General features: G+C 46.0%; 1 long non-coding RNA gene across 1 annotated transcript in view; it reads right to left on the bottom strand.

Annotated features, from left to right (window-relative positions):
- Positions 1-11,937: 11,937 nt before the first annotated feature.
- The window catches only part of LOC129564343 (uncharacterized), a 69,509-nt gene continuing 60,614 nt past the window's right edge, over positions 11,938-20,832 (bottom strand). The window contains exons 4-5 of the long non-coding RNA XR_016037002.1: positions 13,873-13,980; positions 11,938-12,184 (exon numbers count right to left, since the gene is read on the bottom strand). This is a non-coding gene — a long non-coding RNA (uncharacterized LOC129564343). The remainder of the gene's footprint in view (positions 12,185-13,872; positions 13,981-20,832) is intronic.

Here is a 20,832-nt window from a genome sequence, read left to right as displayed (position 1 = left end):
ATTCCTTGTTTATTAAAAATCATTTAATTTCTTCTGGGCATGTTGCAGCTAGCTACAACTAATTTATTCTAGAGAAATTCTGTATTTTGAGTTTTTATTTTTTTCTTTCACTCAACAGTTAAGACACACATTGTAGTATATTTTACTTAAAATTTTCAGAGTGACTGTTTTTTTTTTTTTTTTACTTTCTATAATTTTTTTGTCATTGAGTTCCCATCTTATTGTTTGTGATGGAATATGATGGTGGCTGCAGTTTTTGCTCACTATAAGTTGTGTGTGTGTGTCTTTAAGTGTGATAACCTTTTATTTTTAATGACTGGAAATAAGTTCCATTAAACAGGACTTGCTGAGTGAACTCTAATAAGCTGCACAGTGAAATCCTACGTGTCTGTACAAAACAACAGCCTCAGATCTTTTCATGTGGACGTGGACAGAGAGACCTAGTGCTTGTTCACATTTACGGAAAGAAAATAATGAAAGCTGTGTTCACAGTGGGTGGGCTCGTTTATATTTAATTTTATCTCATTTATATTTAATTTTGGTTGAAATATGACATTATATTCATTTCAGGTGCACCACATGATGTGCTCTTTGTACATATGGCAAAAAGGACCACCACCATACGTCTAGTTCATATTAATCAGCACACAGTTACAAATTATGATTCTTGTGGTGAGGACTCATTTATATGTATTGCTGTGAAAGAGCCATTTGCTATTTTTTTCTGTGTTTCCTTTCATCTTTTAGTTTTAGCTGTTTAAAAAATTTTGATAGAGTTTTGATCATGGTAAAAAACAGAGGAAGGAAGGAGGTTCTGAGACATTTTAGTAAAAAAAGAGAAAGAAAAAGCAACATTATGTGCCCTTCTACTAACCAAAAAGATATAGAAATTATTACTCATAAGATTGTAAAAAAAAAAATAAAAATAACAGTTGAAAAAGCTCCTATAATTAACACTTCTCTTCTGTTCCCTATACTCTATTATTTTTTTTTTTAAATACAGCTTTAACAATAATGAACCTCTTCTCTTATGTAAAGAAGAGAGAAGGAGTCACATCGGCTTTTGATCTTGGTAATACTTCACAAAAGTTTGAGAGAGAAATCATTTCTAGGAAATACCTCCAAGTTTTTAAGAATAAGCTTCATGTTTAAGCGGGAAAACACTTTTTAAGTGTTTCCCGCCCACCCCCCGGAGGTTCTGATGGCTCTGTGTAGACGGACATCATTGCTTTTTCTAGCAAGGATGCTGGCTTTTTACCCCCGGAGCACTGGAAACGTGCTATGTGAGAATTTCTATACAGAAATTCATTGACTTTGACGGAATTTCAAACTATCTCTTCTATCACGATGGTTCATCAATTGCTTTTGCTTTATCAGAGTTGAAGTGTTTTACCCTCAAATGGTTCCGCTTAAATTCCTCTTTCAGACTAAGATTCCCAAAACACGAAATTCATTTAGCATTACGCTGAGCTTTGTTGAACCCATTGTATTTTTCACCCAGAGTCTGGTAAAAGGAAAACAGAATAGAAATGAACCTTAGGGGTCGTATTTTCTCAACAGAGAATCAGACCTAAATGTACAAGCTCACCTCTTGTTACAATCTTTCATTTTCCTGGAAAACGTTTCCAGTGAATTTTATCTTAATGGCTAAAGAAAATTTGAATACTTCAGATACTCTTCTGGTTTATTGGTTAAAAACATTTCATATGATCTTTGAAGTGGAATGGGTTTCCCTTGTGGCTCAGCTGGTAAAGAATCTGCCTGCAATGCTTCATACTGCTTTACCTTTCTGAAAGACATTATGAAAATGACTGAAATCAGTAGATGTGACTTTTAAAAATGTTTTAATAACTTATAGTATAGGGAAATAAGTTGCCCAAGTGACACATTTTTTTCCCCCCTTTACCAAGCGGTCCTGCGTGAATTAGCTCACCAGTCCACAGGAGACCATTATCATCTGTGAAGAGGAAAGATAGCCAGCTGCCAATGGAGAGAACTGTCCAGACCTTACTATCTGAACTTATGTTGGTGCAGACTTCAGATGTCAGTGGCTGCAGAGTCATGGGTCTTGGGGAAGACATGGACAAGTCTGTTCTCAGCGGCAGTAAGCAGACTGCCAGGAGGAGTTGATGGAGATTGTGCAAACCTGCTGACCACGGTCCTTTCCGGCCCTTCACCTACCACCCACGGGGGCAGTGGTCACCCAAGGGATGCCCATCTGGTGATACTGTCCCCAGAGCAACAGCAGCATCTCCTTGATGACCCATCAGAGACGAGGCAAGTCCAACACTACCATCTCCTTCCTGTTTTGGGGGGGAGGGCCACAGACATCACTCACAAGTGGACCTTGTCTCACTGGCAGTCTCAAGCTTAAAAAGCCATCCTCTTGATAAACAACCAGGTCGGACTGTATACCCAGAGAACTATATTCAACATCCTGTAACAACGCATACCGGAAAGGAATCTGAACACGGCCAGTTTAGGAGATAGGCATGGGCCATTCCCAAGGCTTGTGGGCATTTAATCTGAGGTTGCGGTTAAAATTCAACCACTTTCATGTCGCCAGTGTGCAGTTACGGAATACGGACATCTTGTGGGGGGGAAATCATCTATTTTCTTCTCTGCTAAGTCACAGATAACAAGAGGTCAAGCCAAGAAGTCAGTGGACATGTTTCCAAGGTCAGAAATGGGAGCAAATGAGACCCTCAGAAATCATTAACACGTATTCGCTGGAATGATACCCTAGTGTGTAAAGAATGACATAGGGCTTCAGATACAATGGTTTTCTTCTCCAAAGTAATTATCAAGTGGCCCTCGTGTGTGTATTGGGGGTGAGGGGCACTTACAAGTGTATCAGAATTTCGCTGACACAGAAGTCAGAAAGCAGGACCAACTGTTAGGTCAGAAAAAGGAGGGCCATGGATAGCAAGGGTAACAATTACCATACAAAACCTAAAGATGTCTCAAATAAAAGCAGTTTTTCCTTCTCATCTTTTGTCAAAAATAACATTTTTTCCACCTACAGACCTTTGATCACCCTTGGGATCTGGAACAAAGAATTAAAGAATTGAGGTACTTTTTTTAAGGTTTCTTTAAATATGTAATCGAAAGGACATACTTTCTCGCATGAAATATATTTTTCTATCCCTTCTTCAGGGGAGTTTTTCAACCCAGAGATTGAACCTGGGTGTTCCAGATTCTTTACCGTCTGAGCCACCAGGGAAGCCCAATCAACACACACGTTAATAATTTCAGATTATTTCTAGCTAATGCGTCGTTTAAAAATTAGAGAGACTTTGCTGGTGGTCCAGCCACAATGAAAGATCTTGCATTTCATAACCAAGATTGAAGATCATGCATACCACAGCTAAGAGCCAGTACACCCAAATACATACATACATAAATAAATATTTTCAGAAAATAAATGAGAAAAAAAACAGGTCTCAAAAGAGAATTCTCTGTGAGCCCAGAGGTACCAGCAGGGCGCAGAGCTTGGGAGTTGGACAGCATCGCTTTCACAGGCATGTTCTAACTGGACTTTTTAACTTACTGGAAGCATGACAAGAAACAGAAAGTGTTAGTCACTTAGTTGTGTCTGACTCTTTGACACCCCTTGAACTGCAACCCATCGGCTCCTCTGTCCATGGGATTCTCCAGGCAAGAATCCTGCAGTGGGTTGCCATTTCCTTCTCCAGGGGATCTTCCCGACCCAGGGATGGAACCCAGGTCTCCTTCACTGCAGGCAGATTCTTTAGCATCTCAGCCACCAGGGGAGCTGCTGAAAGCAAACACATCTCTGAGAGTCTATAGCACTTATTGAGTTGTACATGCACCGAGGAGCTACGAGAAGAGAGCATCATTCAACACTCAGGGAGTAAAACACGCTACGCTTCTGAGACGAATGGAAGTATGAGAACCGCAAAACTGACATGGCAAGTCACGCATTAGATACAAAGTGTACATTTTGATAAATCTTTTAATTCCTTCAAACGATTGCAGGTATGATGATATGGATCGCACACACAAAAGATAATTACTGTTTCGAAGAGCCTCATAAGTCCAGCGAAGCAAACCTTTAACTTGGTTAAACCCAGAACAAAATTATTTGTTTACACACCATTTTTGACAAACTGAAGAAATTAATGGTGTTTAACACAGTCGCTGTACCAGGAACAGGGATGTGTCTTTTAAAAAAAAATCACTTAGTAAAATAAGCCTGCTCATGATTAAAAAAAAAAAAAAAAACCATCCACTTTCCCTACACCTACCATTATGCATGTCATTTCAAGAAATAAACAATACTGAAAAATCAATATTTCAATTAACCGATGATTCTATCTTACTAACTCTAAGCATGTGTGCATAGCAATTTTTCTTGATGTGTTATCTTCAGACAGAGACTATTAACTTGTGTGAATAAGTGTTATTCACAAGCATTGTAACACCTCACTTGGGGCCCCTGTAAACAGCAACATCACTGAAATAAACTACTAGGATGTCGAAGGGCTTCCCTGATAGCTCAGTTGGTAAAGAATCCGCCTGCAGCGCAGGAGACCCAGGTTCCATTCCAGAGTCGGGAAGGTCTGCTGGAGAAGGGATAGGCTATCCAATCCAGTGTTCTTGGGCTTCCCTGGTGGCTCAGCTGGGAAAGAATCCACCTGCAATGCGGGAGACCTGGGTTGGCTCCCTGGGTTGGGAAGATCCCCTGGAGAAGGGAAAGGCTGCCCACTCCAGTATTCTGGCCTGGAGAATTCCAGGGACTGTATAGTCCATGGGGTCGCAAAGAGTTGGACACGACTGAGTGACTTTCACTTCACTTCACTTCAGGATGCCAAACAGGGCAACAAGTACAGCATAAGTGCGGGCTCGTGTTCACAGACTAGGAGCTGAAATAAGAAGGCAGAGTGGGTGCTGCCCGATCCAGCTGGGCAAGTGTGCGTTGGGTGACACAGATCTTTCACCACCGTGGGCATGTCCACCAGTGACTATGAAAGCCCTATAAGCACTGATCTAGGCCTTTCATGTAAATTTCAGTGTAAATACAAATCCATGCATGACTAGGATTAAAGCTATGTACTGTTTACACTCGGTGCTCAGAAATTTCACAGTACTGCACAGCAAGGCATACGGTGGGTCTGTTTTTATTCACCAGGCTTAGCTTTCTGCGGGGTTTTAGGACACTAGCGTCATCTTTTCTCCACGCTTTTTCTTTGACATTTCCACCTCTCTGCTTGCTCTGATCATCATTCTGGACACGTACACAAGTCACACGGTAGTAAGAAAGAGGGAAGTAGTGGTAAGAAAAAGAGAAAAACCAGGTACGATTCCAAAAGAATGAGGAAACAGTTGAAATGCGCTGAGAAGCGGATGATAACGAGATTTCATGGCAAGGAATGGAGCGTCATTATTAATGAGTGAAGAAAACTTTGATTGCTCCCATGTGCCAGGCAAGCGGCCAACCACAGTGAGTAAAACACTAAGTGAATTCTCCTTTACAGCCCCGTGTCCGAGATGAGGGAAATGGGGCTGAGAGGAGCTTATGAAGTTCCCCGGTGTCCCCAGCAGCCAGAGGCATGGCCAGATAAAGCCACAGCTGTCTGACTCCTGGCCACCCTAGAGCGTCTCTGTGGCCTCGGAACTATTACTGGATGACGACCTAAACAGCGTATTAAAAAGCAGAGACATTACTTTGCCAACAAAAGTCCATCTAGTCAAAGCTGTGGTTTTTCCAGTATTCATGAATGGATGTGAGAATTGGAATATAAAGAAAGCTGATCGTTGAAGAATGGATACTTTCGAACTGTGGTGTTTGAGAAGACTCTTGAGAGTCCCTTGGACTGCAAGGAGATCCAACCAGTCCACCCTAAAGGAAACCAGTCCTGAAGATTGACTGGAGGGACTGATGCTGACGCTGAAACTCCAGTCCTTTGGCCACCTCATGCGACGAGTTGACTCACTGGAAAAGACTCTGATGCTGGCAGGGATTGGGGGCGGGAGGAGAAGGGGACGACAGAGAATAAGATGGCTGGATGGCATCACCGACTCGATGGGCATGAGTTTGAGTGAACTCCGGGAGTTGGTGATGGACAGGGAGGCCTGGCGTGCTGCAATTCATGGAGTCACAGAGTCAGACATGACTGAGCCTCTGAACTGAACTGAACTGAACTGATGTTTTAAAATACAGCCCCTTTTCCCCTTTTGAATCTCTGTTGGGGAAATGAAAGTTGCTCAGTCGTGTCCAACTCTTTGCAACCCCATGGACTGAATAGTCCAACTCTTTGCAACCCCATGGACTGAATAGTCCATGGAATTCTCCAGGCTAGAATCCAGGAGTGGGTAGACTTTCCCTTCTCCAGGGAATCTTTGCAACCCAGAGATGGAACCCAGGTCTCCAGCATCGCAGGTGGATTCTTTACCAGCTGAGCCACCAGGGAAGCTCAAGAATACTGGCATGGGTAGCCTATCCCTTCTCCAGGGGATCTTCCCGACCCAGGAATCAACCCGAAGTCTGCTGTACTGCAGGCAGATTCTTTACCACTTGAGCCATCAGGGAAGCCCTGTTGGGGAAGGCTGAGTAAACTATATTCCACACTGGGCAGACCATGGGGGCTCATCACCAGTGGCCCATGTGAATATCCTCTGTTCTTCGTCACGGGTCCCCTTTCCTCACTACTGCTCACCCCAGTTCTCTTTCTCTTCTTGTTCGTACCCTGTGGGATGTTTCACGTGTGCTATTTGTTCATCCGTCTTTATGAAATTTGTACTTTTATGTGTGTTACATGTTTAAGTCACATTGACACAGATCCCATTACGTGTTCCTATTTTCACCACCAACTGCTTTTAATTTCTACCCATGAAGTTACGTCTACGAGGTCTCCTGCTGAGGAAGAAATTACCACCGATTCTGGGGCTGAAGCAGTAACTCCAACTTTCCCCCTGTCATCTGCTCACCAAAAGAGGGGTGAGCCGCTTTCTTTCTGAAGCCACAACCATGAGGCTGCCTGCAGATCCAACCCGTCCATCCTAAAGGAGATCAGTCCTGAATATTCATGGGAAGGACTGATGCTGAAGCTCAAACTCCAATACTTTGGCCACCTGATGCAAAGAACTGAGTCCTTGGAAAAGACCCCGATGCTGGGAAAGATCGAAGGCGGGAGAAGAAGAGGAAGACAAAGGATGAGATGGTTGGATGGCACCACCCACTCGATGGAGGTGAGTTTGAGCAAACTCCGGGAGTTGGAGATGGACAGGGAGGCCTGGGGTGTTGCAGTCCGTGGGGCCACAAAGAGTCGGACACGAATGGGCGACTGAACTGAACTGAACTGAACGAGCAATTTGCCAGCATCATTTGTACAACAGTTACCAGAGCACCCATCCCATATTTATACAGAGAAGTTTAATGAGATCATTCGCAGATATCGTCAAAGCACCACTCAGCACTTAACAAGTACTCACAAAATAGTCATCACCAGTGTCACTGTTCACAGCTGGATCATAAAGACGGCTGCTGCTGCTAAGTCATGTCAGTCCTGTCTGACTCTGTGCGACCCCATAGATGGCAGCCCACCAGGCTCCTCTGTCCCTGGGATTCTCCAGGAATGAATACTGGAGTGGGTTGCCATTTCCTTCTCCAATGAATGAAAGTGAAAAGTGAAAGCAAAGTGTCCGACTCTTTGCAACCCCATGGACTGTAGCCTACCAGGCTCCTCCATCCATGGGATATTCCAGGCAAGAATAATGGAGTGGGTAGCTGTTGCCTTCTCCTAAAGAAGGCTGAGTGCCAAAGAAATGATGCTTTTGAACTATGGTGTTGGAGATGACTCTTGAGAGTCCCTTGGATGGCAAGGAGATCAAACCAGTCAATCCTAAAGGAAATCAACAATCAATGTTCAGTGGAAGAATTCATGCTGAAGCTCCGATCTTTTGCCACCAGATGCGAAGAGTTGACTCAATGGAAAAGACCCTGATGCTGGGAAAGATTGAAGGCAGGAGGAGAGGTGGGGGACAGAAGATGGCTGGACAACATCACTGACTCAATGGACATGAGTTTGAACAAACTCCAGGAGATAGTGAAGGACAGAGTAGCCTCGTGTGCTGCAGTCCATGGGGTCGCAAGGAGTTGGACACGACTTAGTGACTCAACAACAGCAGCAAGAGTCACTGTAGCCTAACTGAATTTAATGAACAGGTGTTTGTATGCCATAGAGCACGGGTCCCCAGTCTCCGAGATCTAATGCCTGATGATCTGAGGTGGAACTGATGTAATGATAATACAAGTAAAGGGTACAATAAATGTAACGTGCTTGAATCACACCAAAACCATCTTATTCTCCCCAGCCTGTGAAAAAACTGTCTTCAACAAAACCTTTTTGACCTTGATGTCAAAAAGGTTCCCTACCGCTGCCTCAGAGAACACTTGGTTCCCAGCAGTGGCTTTACACTAAATGAACAAACTGAAAGAAATAACAGCGTTATTTGATACCAATTAGGAGAGATCACGGAGAAGGCAATGGCAAGCCACTCCAGTACTCTTGCCTAGAAAATCCCATGGATGGAGGAGCCTGGTAGGCTGCAGTCCGTGGGGTCGCTAAGGGTCAGACATGACTGAGCAACTTTACTTTCACTTTTCACTTTCACACATTGGAGAAGGAAATGGCAACCCACTCCAGTGTTCTTGCCTGGAGAATCCCAGGGACGGGGGAGCCTGGTGGGCTTCCGTCTATGGGGTCACAGAGTCTCGGACACGACTGAAGTGACTTAGCAGCAGCAACAGGAGAGATCAACTGAAGGAAAAATTAGGAACCCAGTAAGACATTCCACTGTTGGACAGAAACGGTAATGGGACTAGTTCTTCCTGGACTTTCTGATTTCAAACCTAAATCTGAAATGCAGAATTAGGTCTCTTTATGTTTAATCATAGGTGTCTCCAGCATCATCGAGCAGAAGAACATTCTCCTGTTCTTGGAGGAGACTCAACACTGATACACAGACAGACATGCTTCCCACTGAGCCTGGTTGGCCACTTCTTGTCATTCTGGAGGAGGAGGAGGTTTACCGTGCTGCAGAAGCTTGAATCTCAACATGCACCACCTATGAGTAGAAAATGGGCCAATCCGAACACCTCCCTCAATTATGGAAATCTACAAATTGTGTTTATTCACATCAAAAGGAGCTGCATGCCTCACTCTTTCCATCATGATAGCTGCAGACAAGACTGATGGCTTCTCTCTCAGTTGCTACAGACACAAAACCTCTTTCATCTTTTCCTGTCAGAATCTTTGCTCCAACAGTAGCCTCTTTCTGTTCTGAATCCTGGACATGACTAACTAGCTCACCCTGCGTTTGCAATAAACACATATTTTCAGGAGCTCTCCAGTTCTCTGATCTCTCCCAGAACCATGCCTGGAGGCCTCCCCTCCCCAGAATAAAACCACAACACAGTCTATTTAGGAGGCAATTTGGAACAGGATGATACATTTCTGACATAAGACAGCTGATTCAGCTTGTCGTAGCGCAGAAACCAACAAAACATTGTAAAGCCATTATCCTCCAATTAAAAACTAATTAAGAAAAAAAGACTAACCTTTCCATGAAGGATGCTGACAGCAGAAAGTTTTAAAGGTAGTTTCATATTTGGGGATTTATATGGAATATCACTGGGGGTCGGGGGGTAAGACCCAATCTCCACCATACCAGCATGATGCAAAGATGGAATTTATGGACAGATCCAAAGGGGACAAAAATGTGCATTTCGTTGGAGAAAAATTATGGTATCATGTAGGGAATGGATACCCATGGGGTTATCCATTAAGGATACATGGAACCCCACCTAGTGTTATAAATAAAGTTTTATTGGAACACAGGCACCCACATCTGCTTACATGTCACAGATCTCTGAATGCTTACGTGCTAGCCCAGCAGAGCTGAGCGGTTGAAATCAGGACCCTACAGGTCACGAGGCCTGATGTACTGCCTCCCTGAGTCTTTACCGGAAACCGTACGAAGCCTTGCAGAGCAGGTATAGCATGTGGATTTTGGTGCCATGAAAAACTCAGATGTTGGCTAGGAATTGCGGTCTTGTTCTTTTGGTTCTGTTGATAGGAATCAACATGGGCAGAACGAAGGATGTCCCTAGTGGTCCAGTGGCTGAGACTCCGTGCTCCCAATGCAGTTGGGCCAGGTTCCATTCCCAGTTGGGGAACTAGACCCTACATGCCGAACTAAGAATTTGCATGCCATAGTGAAGACTGAAGACCCCATGGGCTGCAAATAAGACCTGGTATAGCAAAATAAATAAATGTTAAGAAAAAATAAAAAAGGCAGAAGTACACCTAGGCCTAAGCACCGGAGGTGTTGCCACACGGCAGTGATTTTTCACCCCTTATGCAGATAATTCAACCGAAAGCAAAACCACTGTATCTGTACCTCTCCCAACACGGAAACGTGAACATAGCAGATGACATCATGAGTCGGTGTGCTTCTGTGTGGATCAGCTACATAGGTTCTATACAATAGTCACCAAAGTTTAGCTGAGGATTTCTCAGTGAGGATTTATGGGCTTCCCTGGTGGCTCTGGAGAAGGCAATGGCAAGCCACTCCAGTACTATTGCCTAGAAAATCCCATGGATGGAGGAGCCTGGTAGGCTGTAGTCCATGGGGTCGCTAAGGGTCGGACACGACTGAGGGACTTCACTTTCACTTTTTACTTTCACACATTGGAGAAGGAAATGGCAACCCACTCCAATGTTCTTGCCTGGAAAATCCCAGGGACGGGGGAGCCTGGTGGGCTTCCGTCTATGGGGTCACACAGAGTCGGACACGACTGAAGTGACTTAGCAGCAGCAGCAGCAGCCTGGTGGCTCAGCTGGTAAAGAATCCACCTGCAATGTGGGAGACCCAGGTCCAATTCCTGGGCTGGGAAGATCCCCTTAAGATGGGAACAGCTACCCACTCCAGTATTCTGGCCTGGAGAATTCTATGGACCGTACAGTCCATGGGGTCCCAAAGAGTTGGACACGACAGAGCAACTAACACTTTCACTAATAAATAACATACCATCAGGATTGGTAAGCATTCTATTTTCTAATAACTTTTGGGAAAGAAAACATATCTGAAATTGCATTCCAAGCACAGGTTAAGATATAATGGAAAATCAACTTGGATAACCTACGATTTAATTTCATGAGCCTATGAGTCTTATGTTTGACACTAAATTCTAAGGTGCGATGTAAAGAGAATAAAGGTGACACTGTTGTTGGAACAAGGGAAAAGGCCAAAGTAGAGATAACTAAAGAACTACTGGAAGCCCAAGAATACTGGCGTGGGTAGCCTATCCGTTCTCCAGGGGATCCTCCCCAATGCAGAGATCGGAATCCACCTGTTATTCCAAACTCACTCAGCCTCAGCACCCACCCTTTTCTACTCCACGTTGTTTCCAGTCCCCACGATACACCTCAAATCAGCGTCATCTGCGTGGCCTTGATCTACGTGGCCACTGAAACGGGCATCTCTCGGGCACGTTTAACTACAGTCTCAAAGAACTCTTGTGAAGACAGGCCATCGCTCAGGGCATAACGGCTATGGAAAAATCTCTGGCCAGCCATCACAGCAGAGTTCTAGAGTTTCTTTTGCAATTGGAGGAGTGGGGTGGGGGAGGTGTGCCAGTCTGGGAGGCCGCCTGGGGAGCCTGGGAGTTGGCGAAGAGGGTCTGTTTTGAGCTTGGCAGTGGCCCCGGACCCAGCTGAAACCCAGCGGGACCACCCGGGCAGGTGACGCCACCGCTGGCCGGCGGGGCGAGTTCCAGCTGGATGAAATACAGATCATCCTAGGAAATATCCATCGGGATGATGGGACAGCAACAGAGAGGTATTGGTGTGAGCAGGGGCGGACGTACTGATGGGAAACACGTGTCCACATCCTACCTTTCATGGACCTGATCGCCGTGTCTGAACTCGCCAGGCTGCCTGTGAACCAGCACATCTGGGATGATGAACACGTTTCGGCCTTGGCTTCGGCCGTGCATATGTAAAGCCGCTCCGGGACTGAATGGCCTGTGCTGTTTGCCTGCCAGGCTCTCCAACTGGACTGGAAGACACAAGACACCCTTGTCCGAAGAGGAAGTGCCTGGAATATGAGATTTTCCAGAGAGTTGGGGGGAGGAAGACCCTGTCGGAGCCAGATATATCTGCAAAACAGGAAAATGACAAAGCCTCGCAATAGTTTACATCTCGTTCTTTTGTTTTTTACTTTGTATCTCTTGTTTTCTTAGTCTCTGATGTAGAGTCCCTGAAGAGCTATTTTGTCCCTTCAAATGGAGATTTATACCTCTTTGATCAGTGCCCCTGGAAGATGACCCGCTAATCAGCAGACAATCTGCCAATGGGGACGATTGGCGATACAGAGGCAATCAGTTCGGTTCACTCGCTCAGTCGTGTCCGGCTCTTTGCGACCCCGCGGACTGCAGCACCGCCAGCTTTCCACTGTCCACCACCAACTCCCGGACCTTGCTCACCCTCACGTCCATCGAGTTGGGGATGCCATCCAACGTCAAACTCATGTCCATCGAGTTGGGGATGCCATTCAACAGAGGCAATAGCCTCTGCCATAACATCAGAGAGATTAAAAAATCGAGTAACGGTAAACACACACACACACACACCTCATTAAAGAAAGAAACACTTCAGTGAAACTTAGATAACCCCTATATCCCATCAACAGGCAAGCTTGGCAGGGTGCTAAAGAGAACAATTTCAGGCAGCACCTGTGTAATTCAACAGGTGCATTTAAGAACGCGTTCAAGCTGTAGTCAGTCTATTCTGTCAACCAGGTGACCAATCGGGTCTGTCTGAGCGTGGCCTCTCCCACATCATGATCTTAGAGGAACCGGATGTGACTACTGAGGACTCTTGAGTAGAATGCTGTGGGTCCGCTAAGCCCTTCCTCCTGCTGTAATCAGAGACAAGTCTCCACCCCGTGTCCACCACATCACAGCCCTGGGAGGTGTTCCTCGAGGGTCAGTGAGGTGAAGAGTGGCAGTTTGGTTGTTGTGTCGACATTATTTTTTTCTTTTTCATTAGAAAAAAGAGAATCACTTTTTTATTTGGAAGCAAAATGTCTTTTTCTCTAAAGAAAATGTCTCTTTTTTACTTTTTTCCGTCTGTAACAATTTATTTCTACCTCCTCAAAATCAACAGGTTTTTGTTTTTTGCAGGTTGTCTTTACTTGCAGAAATACAAAACAGAGTTTGCTATGGAACAACTCACTGAGAAGAAAGAAAGAGCATACATGCGTCATCTTATTACCCCAGCCCCTCTCCCAGTGAGATTCACAGGCTCCCTGTGTGGATTCGGGTCTCACTGGTAAAGGGCTGAAAGTGTCTCAGTTGTGTCCGACTCTTGGCGGCCCCATGGACTACACAGTCCACGGAATTCTCCAGGCCAGAATACCAGAATGGGGAGCCTTTCCCTTCTCCATGGGGATCTTCCCAACCAGGGGATCGAATCCAGGTTTCCTGTATTGCAGGCGGATTCTTTACCATCTGAGCCACTAGGGAAGGCCAAGAAGACTGGAGTGGGTAGCCTATCCCTTCTCCAGCAGATCTTCCCGACCCAGGAATCGAACCCAGGTCTCCTGGACTGCAGGCGGATTCTTTACCAGCTGAGCTGCCGGGGAAAGGCCTATGCTCCTGCAACTCTGAAAACCATCCTGCTGATTCATGGACTGACTCCCCAGGAAGGTGTCAACTCGATCAAGCTTACGGGACACTTTAGCTGGTGTCAGCTGCATTGCAGCCAAGAGGTGAAGAGAAGGTGTGAGAGAGTGATTTCTCCACCTTGACGGTGGGATGGATGACGCGGTGGAGGAGTTACTCACACGGTGTCCAAGGATTCTACACCAGTTTTCCACAGTCCATCGGAACCAAAGGCTGTTCTGTCTCCTAGATAACGAGCTGTCTCCACGGCAGAGAAAGAGATCTCCAATCTAAAAGAACCACAACACAGCTTCACCCTGTGAGAACTGAATCTACAGCGGAAGCCTCGCTTTATTTTAAAAAGCTACAATCTTGACAGCAAGTCTCTTCTATTCTACAGCAATGAGGAGATCTGAGCAATGGACCAAGTGCAACCCATTATTTTTTCCAGAGTCTTTCAGGCTACTAAAAAAAAAAAAAAAGCTTCTGCACAGAAGAAAACCGAAACCCTATGCAATCAACAAAAGCAATTATTAGAGTCAGGTTAAGAAATAAAACATTCAAGGGGTAAAGGAGAAAAGTGAAAGTTGCTCGGTCGTGTCTGACTTTTTGCAACCCCATGGACTGTACAGTCCATGGAATTCTCCAGGCCACAATACTGGAGTGGGTAGCCTTTCCCTTCTACAGGGGATCTTCCCAATCCAGGGATCAAACCCAGGACTCCTGCATTGCAGGCAGTTTCTTTACCAGCTGAGCCACCAGGGAAGCCCAAGAATACTAGCGTGGTTAGCCTATCCCTTCTCCAATGGTTCTTTAGTTATCTCTACTTTGCCCTTTTCCCTCTTCCAACAACAGTGTCACCTTTATTCTGTTTAAACTGGACCTTAGAATTTAGTGTCAAACATAAGACTCATAGGCTCATGAAATTAAATAGTAGGTAATCCAAGTTGATTTTCCATTATATCTTAACCTGTGCTTGGGATACAATTTTAAAAACGTTTTCTTTCCCAAAAGTTATCAGAAAATTGAATGTTTACCGATCCTGATGGTACGTTATTTCTGAGTGAAAGTGCAAGTCACTCAGTTGTGTCTGACTCTCTGCGACCCCATGGACTTTACAGTCCATGGAATTCTCCAGGCCAGAATACTGGAGTGGGTAGCCGTTCCCTGCTCCAGGGGATCTTCCCAACCCAGAGATCGAACCCAGGTCTCCCGCGTTGCAGGCGGATTCTTAACCAGCTGAGCCACAAGATGACCCAAACGGTGCCTCTGGGAGCAAGTGCTCCCACAAAGGAAGAGCTCCAGTCTGCGGTGGGATGTGAGCACCCCCAGGGGGGCCATGTCCAGTCCCCTCCCTGACTGCATGCCTACAACAGCGCTCAGCTGTCCTCCGTCAGTGAGCGGAGGCGCCCACCCGGGGCCTCTCAGAGGTACTGCTGCCAACCTGGGAACGCAGTGGCTTTTTGAAAGAAGCTGGGAGTAAATACAAACACCCTCTGTGAAGAAGCTTAAAGGCTGCTTGGCAAACGGCAGGTAAGTGGTGACTTGGCGAGGGCAGGTTGTTGTCAGGGCAAGTTTTGTGTAACACAAGGGAGGGTTACATCGGGTACTGCTGGGGCAGAGGGCTCAGAAGAGACCTCAGACTCTGGCTGAGAGGAGCCGGGCTCGGAAGGAAGGGCTGGCTGGAAGGGACAGCGTATGGAACCGGAGTTCCAAGACCGGAGACTCCAAACCCGACCTTCCGCACACCCAGTAGAGCAGGGTGGGCTAGTTCAGAATGGGGCCCTAACTTCCTTTGCACAACACAACAGAGAACATTTTTATGTTCCCAGAGGAAGACACACCCTATGTGTCAGAGAAGGAAATGGCAAGATGCCTAGAGAATCCCGTGGACAAAGGAGCCTGGTGCGTAACAGTCCACGGGGTCGCAGAGAGTCGGACACGACTGAAGCGACTTAGCGTGCATGCGTGTGTCAGACCAAATAATTTTTAAAAGAAGTTTACTTGGCTGGGCTCTAGTTGAACACTTTTATTACAGTAATGTAGAATCTATAGCCACCCCCCCCAACCATGGGCTGAAACGCTGCCAGGTAACAAAATGAACATTCCTAAAAACCGGACTTGAAAATTCATAGTGAGGTCAGTCAGCCTAAATCATTAAAAAAGAGCGAACAAAGAATTTTATATATTGAAATGGTGACGTTTTCTCCCCTCATAGCTAATACTTTATTTAATGCAGTTACATGTCTGTGTCCACATGAAAAGCACTGAATAAATAAATAAAATCCTTTTTCTCTTCCCTGTTCCCCACCTGCAAAAGGCTGAGTGGGAAAAGATAAGCAGAGAGAAGAGGGAAATCCCCCACCCTTCGCTCTGCTTCCCCTGCGGCCACCGGCTGCAGGAACAAGAGACACTCAGGGATGCACCCAAGCACGAAAGCAGGCGGGACCTTTCCATATGGGACAACCGAGACTTCATCACAAAAATGAGGACTTGTTTCCATAACTGCAAACGTGTGGGAAGTTTGCAACATGGTCAAGACGTCTTCAAGGGTTGGGAAAAGGTCCTTGAGAGGTTCCACATGGCAGCAACGGGAGAAACCCCGAGTATCTTTGTCCAGCTTAGTTCAGAACTGCGCGCTCCACTGGCTCCATGCTCATACCAGGAGACCAGCACGCACACTGCCTTCTCCCTGGTTTCCCCATCCGTCCAATCGCTCCCAGCAGGTGGCCGTCTCCCTGTACCTCCCCTTCTGTGCCATCAAGTCTTGCCCCACCCCGCTATATATCATCCAGCAGAGAAAAGGTTTTTTTTCCAGTGTGACCCTCCAAGGAGATTTCTGAAACTTTCTTTTCTTCCTAATCAACACCCCATGATTGACGATAGCCTTCCAATCCCACTCCTGGGCATACATCCGGGGGGTAGGGGGGTGGAAACATGATTCAAAACATACACACACCCCAATGTTCACTGCAGAACTATTCACAACAGCCAGGACATGGATGTAACCTAAATGCTCATTGACAGAGGAATGGATAAAGAACATGTGGTATGCATACACACAAAGGAATATTACTGAGCCATCAAAAAGAAGGAAAGGATGCCATCTGCAGCAACATGGATGGAGCTGGAGATTGTCATACTGATTGAAGTGGTTTAGACAGAGAAGGGGAAATATCATATGACATCTGCTATCTGAGCAATCGGAAAAGAAATGACATAAGTGAACTTACTCATGAAACAGACTCATAGACATAGAGAATGAACTGACACTGGGGAAACAGCAGCAGGGATAGTCAGGGAGTCTGGGATGGACATGGACACACTGCTGTGTTTAACATGGAGAACCAGCAAGGACCCGCTGGACAGCACAGGGAACTCTGCTCAATCCTCTGTAATAACCTGATGGTCACCAGGGGGAAGGATGGGGGAAGGAATAGTCAGGGAGTTTGGGATGGACATGGACACACTGCTGTGTTTAACATGGAGAACCAGCAAGGACCTGCTGTCCAGCACAGGGAACTCTGCTCAATCCTCTGTAATAACCTGATGGTCACCAGGGGGAAGGATGGGGGAAGGGATAGTCAGGGAGTTTGGGATGGACATGGACACACTGCAGTATTTAACATGGAGAATCAACAAGGACTTGCTGTTCAGCACAGGGAACTCTGTTCAATCCTCTGTAATAACCTTATGGTTCCCAGGGGGAAAGAATGGGGGAAGGGATAGTTACAGAGTTTAAAAAAAAATGAAATTCTAATACCACGAATATCCTTGTATCTGTTTATTTTCTGTATTATTCTGTGCTGTATACACAACATAGTGAGATTTTATTTTCTTCCCCCCTCCCAGAAAACAAAATTTTCTGGGAATGCCTGCCTTAGACAACTCCCTTAGTCTCTCTCTGCTGCAGGTAAAATCAAGAGGCAGGTCTGCAGGTGGTGATTTTCCATGCTGTATACAAAGTGGGCATAGGGTTGCAGAGAGCCATCTCCACGACCACCCAAAAGAGTGCGGGTGAGTTGCCATGCTATGCTGGCTGCCACCCACAAGGACCGCCATCCGCCTGTCTGGTACCCTGCGTGCTCACGATGGAGGGGACCTTCCAATCCAACCCCAGCATCTCTGCTCTCACAGTTCTCTGCTTTAAGCTTTCCTGTAATATGCCAGTTTATCAACTAAGTCCAGAGTTTTTTGAAAAACAAACAAAAAATTCTTTCGCCCAAAAATCCTGAGTGGCACCCCACGCGTTCAGCTTCTGACTCTGTGTTTAATAAGGTCACGATGGCTGGGTGAATTTTATAAGAAGCCAGGTATGTACTCGGAAAGCATCAAAGCTGTTGGTGGGATCCCATTACACAGGAAAAATGTATTCTTTGTGGAGACTGTTCTGTGGGTCCCTCGGATCACGGCACTGGCCTGTTGTTGATAAGACCTGTAACTCATGCAAGAGGCCTGACATTGGGTATAGTTATAACTTTATATATATTTGTATTTTAAAAAAACTGAAGCTATAATAAAGCATGTACCTTTTTTGTATTTCATTACCATTCAACTGCATAACAGTGCAATATACGGGGTTACTTGAAATTAAAGTATAACAACTCTAACATGTGATTATGATCTATTTGGGCCTTATTTCATGGCAGGCAAACTTCACGTGAGAGGTCAACCCCGTAGCAATGTCTCTTCTCTTCTAGTTTGTATGGTTTGCAGCTGGAACATCCAATCAACCATATTGTTCAGCCGATTTTGACACAAAACCCGTGGAAATGCAGCCTGGTGGCTCAGCGGTAAAGAACCTGCCGGCCAATACAGGAGACGCGGGTTCAACCCCTGGGACGGGACGATTCCATGAAGGAGAAAACATCAACCCGCTCCAGGATTCTTGCCTGGGAAATCCCACCGACAGAGGAGTCTGGCGGGCTACAGTCCATGGGGTCACAAGAGTCTGACACGACTAAGCAACTGAACAACAACAGAACTGCAGGTATAGACCCCAAGGTGTACGTCGACTGAAATTCTGGCCCTGCCGTGAACAGCTGTTAATAAGGAGGAACAGAAACACTGACGTGTCAATGAATGAGATGTTCTGGGAAATCAGAGAGGAGAGTGACTTGGCTCAGAAGCTCCTAGACAGGGTCAGGGGATTGGGCGTCAGTGTTTCGTAGGATCTCGCCAAGAAAAGAACAGGAACGGGATTCCACAGACAGGAAATAACCTGATTAGCACATCCCAGGAGCCTTTTGGTGGATGGTATTTCCATCTAGTACTTGGGATTCTGTGGGTGAAACTGATATGAGATATAGTAGGAAAGGGGAGACGAGATAGGAACAGGGCTGGTGGAGAAGCGAAACCACACAGCAGGCTTTCCTGATTCTCAAGACTCACACAACGCCAACAGACGTGACTCAGTCACTCAGTCGTATCCGACTCTCTGCAACCCTACGGACTGCAGCCCGCCGGGCTCCTCTGTCCATGGGATTCTCCAGGCAAGAATCTAAGCCCATAAGGAAGGCTGAGTGCCAAAGAATGGATGCTTTTGAACTGAGATGTTGGAAAAGACTCTTGAGAGTCCCTTGGACTGCAAGGAGATCCAACCAGTCTATCCTAAAGGAGATCAGTCCTGAGTGTTCACTGGAAGCACTGATGTTGAAGCTGAAACTCCAATCCTTTGGCCACCTGATGCGAAGAGCTGACTCACTGGAAAATACCCTGATGCTGGGGAAGATTGAAGGCAGGGGGAGAAGGGGACGACAGAGGAAGAGATGGTCAGATAGCACCATAAACTCTAAGGACACGAATCTGAGCAAACTCCAGGAGATGGTGAAGGACAGAGGAGCCTGGCGTGCTGCGGTCCATAGGGTCACGAAGAGTAGGACACGACTTAGGGACCGAACAACAATAACAAATGCCTGTTTTTGGAAACCAACTGATTTTACGCTGTTTGAAATCAGTGCCAAAAGTCTTAGAGAAGCTGTGACCCCCCCACCAATGAAACTATCAGTTCAGTTCAGTTCAGTCGCTCAGTCGTGTCCGACTCTCCGCGACCCCATGAATCACAGCATGCCAGGCCTCCCTGTCCATCACCAACTCCCGGAGTTCACTCAAACTCATGTCCACAGAGTCGGTGATGCCATCCAGCCATCTCATTCTCCGTCATCCCCTTCTCCTCCCGCCCCTAACCCTTCCCAGCATCAGAGTCTTTTCCAGTGAGTCAACTTGTCGCATGAGGTGGCCAAAGTATCGCAGTCTCAGCTTCAGCATCAGTCCCTCCAATGAACACCCAGGATTGATCTCCTTTAGAATGGACTGGTTGGATCTCCTTGCAGTATAAGGGACTCTCAAGAGTCTTCTCCAACACCACAGTTCAAAAGCATCGTTCTTCGGCGATCAGCTTTCTTCACAGTCCAATGAAACTATACAGGATTTAAATCCTAAACAAGAACAGTGAAGTATCAAACTCAAGAGAACAACTTCAGGCAGAGTCCTAAAGAGATTCGGAACATGACAGAATGAAAAATTCAGCAACGTACAAATCTCAAGACAGTCACGAAGGGTGTTCTCCAGTGATTCCGTTACTAGAGTAGATCTTGATGGACACAATAAAACAATGAACGAATGAGCTGTGAGCCTATTTTGTTTGGATGAGCGGCAGAGAAATGCTGCTCCAAGTATAATTTGTGCCAGCTGGCCAGTTCAGGCGTCTTCCCCTCTTTGGGTCTGAATAAACCAAGCATATGAGTTCTGCACACCATATTGGTGACTAGCAGACAGGGCCTGTAAACCCGTGCTGTTTGGCAGTATCTCCATGCATCTAATTCCAACGAGAGTATTATACCCTGTGCGGAAAGGTCCTGAGCATTTATGAGATCATCGCCAATCACCAAGTATACTTTCACAGATAACATCGTGTGCAAATGTAAGCAAATCCACGTGCATCTGTTCCAGCTGGACGCATGACAGCGGGCCCACAGCGAGGGCTTGCGCGGTAGGATCTGCAAGCTGCATTACCCGGATGACCGACCTAACAGCATCAATGTAATCATCTTTCAAATTGCAGTTCTTCACACAAGTAAAGATTTTCGCCTCTTTGCCATATGCAGAAAAACGAAAGCTGTGATCCTTCCAGCATGGGAAGT

The sequence above is a fragment of the Moschus berezovskii genome, chromosome Y (genome assembly GCF_049115385.1).
Source record: "Moschus berezovskii isolate FMDL1 chromosome Y, NW_MosBer_1.0, whole genome shotgun sequence".
In the NCBI taxonomy this organism is placed as follows: domain Eukaryota; kingdom Metazoa; phylum Chordata; class Mammalia; order Artiodactyla; family Moschidae; genus Moschus; species Moschus berezovskii.
The sequence above is the reverse complement of the archived record's forward strand: the minus strand, read 5'-3'. Positions and strand labels throughout refer to the sequence as shown.